At 46.4% G+C, this 5,000-nt stretch overlaps 1 protein-coding gene across 1 annotated transcript in view; it reads right to left on the bottom strand.

Annotated features, from left to right (window-relative positions):
- Positions 1-5,000, bottom strand: part of c15h12orf56 (chromosome 15 C12orf56 homolog) — a 57,661-nt gene that overhangs the window by 6,813 nt on the left and 45,848 nt on the right. The gene's annotated exons all lie outside the window — the stretch shown is intronic.

The raw sequence follows: 5,000 nt of genomic DNA, 5'->3' as shown, positions 1-5,000 counted from the left end.
ACACATACACACACACACACGCACACACATATACACACAAAGACAAAAAACTCAGTCAGTAAGAGTACATATGTAATAAGAAATAAGGTTGTGAAAGGTTTTTCCATGGACTTTAGTGCCATATACACATAGTGCCATCCTTCATCCTATTAGAACATGCTATGAGTCTGCAGGAAGGAAAGGTCCCCACCATGTGGAAAACATCATGCCTGATACCCGTCCCAAAGAAAGCACACCCTAAGGAACTCAATGATTACAGACCAGTTGCCCTCACCTCACATCTAATGAAAACATTCGAACGGGTGCTGCTGCGCTACCACCTCAAGCCCCAGGTACGCCACGCACTGGATCCTCTGCAGTTTGCCTACCAAGAGAACGTGGGAGTGGAGGATGCTATCCTGTATCTCCTCCACAGGATACATTCTCATTTGGACAAGGGTGGATGTGCTGTGAGAATCATGTTTTTTGATTTCTCCAGTGCTTTCAACACCATTCAACTACTACTGCTGAGAGATAAACTGGTGCGGATGGGAGTGGAGCCTGGCCTGGTGACCTGGATCACTGACTACCTCACGGAGCGACCCCAGTTTGTAAGGATGGGTGACATCACATCTGAGACAGTAGTGAGCAGCATAGGTGCGTCACAAGGAACAGTGCTTTCCTCCGTGCTGTTCACTCTGTATACAGCTGACTTCAGCTACAACTCTGTGACATGCCACATGCAGAAGTTTTCAGATGACACTGCAATTGTGTGGTGTATCAGAGACGGTCAGGAGGAGGAGTACAGGGGACTGGTCGACGACTTTGTGGGATGGTGTCAAAACAATCAGCTGCAGCTGAACACCTCCAAAACCAAGGAAATGGTGATTGATTTCAGGCGCTCCACCCCGCCCTTGGCGCCTGTCTCTATTGGGGGACAGAAGGTGGAGACTGTCAGCACTTACAAGTACCTAGGTGTGCACCTCGACAATAAACTGGACGTCCACAAACTCAGATGCACTCTACAGGAAAGGCCAAAGCAGGCTCTATTTCCTCAGCAGGCTGAGGTCCTTCAATGTCTGCAGCCGACTTCTGCTTATGTTCTACCAGTCTGTCATGGCCAGCGTGCTCTTCTATGCTGCGACGTGCTGGGGTAGAAGCATCAGGAAGAGAGATGCTGGTGAGGAAGGCGGGGTCAGTGGTGGGCATGGAGCTGGAGACACTCACCTCAACAGCTGAGAGCAGAACACTGAGCAGACTGGACTCTATTATGGACAATCAGCATCACCCCCTTAACGCCACCTTCACTAACCAACTGAGTCTGTTCAGTCACAGACTCCGGGCTTTCACCTGCAGGACTGACAGACTAATGAAGTCCTTTGTCCCATGGGCAATTCAGCTGTTTAACAACACACAGAAGGACACTAAGAAGGACATCATCATTGGGGACTGGACTGCCTGAGATGCCAGAGCTGGCCCAGATCGGGAAACCTCTTGGCGTGTGTGTGTGTGTGTGTGTGTGTGTGTGTGTGTGTGTGTGTGTGTGTGTGTGTGTGTGTGTGTGTGTGTGTGTGTGTGTGTGTGTGTGTCTGTGTGTGTGTGTGTGTGTGTGTGTGTGTGTGTGTGTGTGTGTGTGTGTGTGCTGTCCAATCACTGCACTTTTTAAGGAACTTTTGACTCTTTACCACTGGACATACTTATTTTCCTGCTTACCACAAGCAAAGACTGTGATCTGGCGGAGCTGGCCCAGTTACTGGGAACCTCTTTGTGTGTGTGTGTGTGTATGTGTGTGTGTGTGTGTGTGTGTATGTGTGTGTGTGTGTGTGTGTGTGTGTGTGTGTGTGTGTGTGTGTGTGTGTGTGTTTGTGTGTGTGTGTGTGTGTGTGTGTGTGTGTGTGTGTGTGTGTGTGTGTGTGTGTGTGTGTGTGTGTGTGTGTGTGTGTGTGTGTGTGCGCGCGCGCGTGGGCGTGTGGTTGTCTATACACTTACCTGTACTTTACTGTGACATTGTGAGACTTTTTCACCCCTATCATACTCTGTACACTGCCTACTTCTACATAATATACAATATCATAGATGTATCTGTCAATACTGGTCATGTCAAGACTGCTTACCTTAACTGACAGAGTATGTTTTCTGCACATGGTTTATCCCAACTTACAGAATGTCTTCTTGCACAATTACCTTTTTACATTTTTTACATATTACTTTGTCACTCTTTATCTTTACTATTTTTATTTTCCCCTCCCTGACTATTCCTGTGTTACTTGTGTCTTGAAATGTCCATGTGGGCATTCATTTATGTGTGTATTTATGTAAGCTACTGGATACCTGAATTTCCCCCAGGGGATTAATAAAGTTACTCTACTACTCTACTACTCTACTATTTAAGGGCCATAAAAGTAACTTGATCAGTAACTAAGAGGAAACAACACATCGGGCATCAGACCCTAATTTAGTATCACTAAATAAAAGCTCACCTCACGTTAGGCTGCTACCTACCAAGCTTTACTTAGAAGTGGAAATTGATAACAGTGGACCAGGCCAGGACTAATGATCTGTCAAGTGGCCATTCACCACAATGACACCACCAGGCCTCTGGGTGGCACTATAGTGCAGGGGTATAAATGTCAAGGAGGGCCAGTTTTTCAAATTCCTTCCAATAAAGGGGCCGATCTATACGTATGTATTATGGTTGCCGACTGTCAATGAAGAAAATATGGGAGACTTAGTTGAAGTGGGTGGTCTGGGGGTCCTCCCCCAGAAAGTTTTGCATTTCTTAGATGTAATTTCCTGCATTTTAACGTCGATACGGAACCCATACTTTTATCTCTAAATTCCGAAAAACAATTCTGTATTTCAAGGGGCTTGTGGGGGGCCAGAACATTGCTGTCCAAGGGCCGCATCTGGCCCCAGGGCCGCCATTTGAATAGCCCTGCTGTAGTGCATCTAAACAAGCTGACCACTAGTTCCACAGATGACCCCTGGCCTCAAGGGGGCACTGCAGCGCATCTAACCCAGTTGTCCACCAGTAGGCCTACAGACTGACGGGGTGGCCAACTGGCCATAGTGATCCCCTTAATCCAATTCTGTCATCAGAGAACTGAAGAGGCTTAAAATCTCACAGGTCACGCACTGCATATGCTGCATATGTGCAGTATAGTAGGCTGCCTTTGCAGTGCTGACTCAACACTTAGGAAGTTGGCTACTCCCTCAGCTAGTGTTTCTCAAGGGGGCATTAGGTGTGGTTAGGGAGAGCCCGGAGTGTGGTGGAGGGGTTGGTGCAGGGGTAGGGAACCTATGGCTTAGCAGCCACATGTGGCTCTTTTGAGAACTGTATCTGGCTCTTGCTCTACGGTTGCCAGCCGTTCTTTGAAATACGCAATCGTCCTGTATTTATAAATAAAAGTATATGTTGTTTAAAACTTTCGAAGAGGTTAAGGGGGCATACTATGTTCAAAAAAGGTTGAGAACCACTGCTCTAAAATGTTGTATTTCTTAGATGCAATTTCCAGCATTTCAACCAAAATTTGGACCGTTTCAGTTCAATACGGAACTCTACTTTTGTTTCTAAATACGGGAAGATTACGTTTTTCAAGGGACGGTTGGCAATGGAGTTAGGCTGGGTCTCAAATGGTGCACTTGTGCACTTAAGTGGCACTATGTTTCAGTGCGTAATTAATATGCCACACGCACAAACACGCCAAACACATAGGGTGCATCCCAATATGTGTCCTTGCCTCCTCCACTTGTGCTTGTCTCCTCGTCCCGCCTCCTGGCCCCTCCTCCGTGGAGAAAACGATAAAGTTTCCCAGCTGTCAGCCTCGCCACAACAACTTTTGAGGGACCGTTTTTCATTCACCATCCCAATTGCAAATGAGAAAAAGACTTTACAATTGAGCTTTTGCAAGATATTGAAATATAATGCTGTTGTCAGTGATGTCATCATGACGAGAAGCAAGTGGAGGAGGCAAGTGGAGGAGGCAAGGTCACATATTGGGATGCACCCATAGTGCCCGAAATACACAAGTGCACCATCTGCGGCGCAGCTTTAGGCTACTGTGTTTAGCCTGTTAGCTAATGGGGCTAGCTCAGGGCACTAGGCACAGATAGGCTACTGTGTTTAGCCTGTTAGCTAATGGGGCTAGCTCAGGGCACTAGGCACAGATAGGCTACTGTGTTTAACCTGTTAGCTAATGGGGCTAGCGAGGAAGAGTTAGGCTACTGTGTTTAGCCTGTTAGCTAATGGGGCTAGCTCAGGGCACTAGTCGCAGAGGAAGAGTTAGGCTACTGTGTTTAGCCTGCTAAGAGGTTAAGCTGAGGGCACTATGATATCATGTACAGGCGTTGCTGTATTTAGCCTGTTAGCAGTAAATCCGGTGGCAGTGAACGTCATAGGAGGTCAGTACCTACACAGAGGGAGATTACACAGCCTCTTATTCTGATTTCAAAGTGTTTGTATAATGCAAGGGGAGAACTTTATTATCGTAAAGACTAGACTTGGCACAGCAGGTGCTATATGACGTAAGGTCAGTCTTGACTTTACACGTGTCTGTATTATCCAAGAGGTGGACTTGGCACGATAGCTCCCATATGTTAAAATGACAGACTGAGAGCTACTGTCTTTAGATCAGAGGTGCCACTATTACCTATCTACTATATGACATAAGGTCAGTCTTGAATTTACAAGTGTCTGTATTATCCAAGGGGTGGACTTGGCACGATAGCTCCCATATGTTAAAATGACAGACCGAGAGTTACTGTCTTTAGATCAGAGGTGCCACTATTACCTATCTACTATATGACGTAAGGTCAGTCTGACTTTACAAGTGTCTGTATTATCCAAGGGGTGGACTTGGCACGATAGCTCCTATATGTTAAAATGACAGACCGAGAGTTACTGTCTTTAGATCAGAGGTGTCATTATTACCTATTTATTCTAAGGACTTGGCACTACAGGTACGATATGACGTAATGCCAGTCTTTAGTTTAGAGGTGTGGATGGACCTGGTATGGTAGGC

Source organism: Engraulis encrasicolus, chromosome 15 (genome assembly GCF_034702125.1).
Source record: "Engraulis encrasicolus isolate BLACKSEA-1 chromosome 15, IST_EnEncr_1.0, whole genome shotgun sequence".
Taxonomy (NCBI): domain Eukaryota; kingdom Metazoa; phylum Chordata; class Actinopteri; order Clupeiformes; family Engraulidae; genus Engraulis; species Engraulis encrasicolus.
Note: the sequence above shows the minus strand (reverse complement) of the source record. Positions and strands in the feature narration are given on the sequence as shown.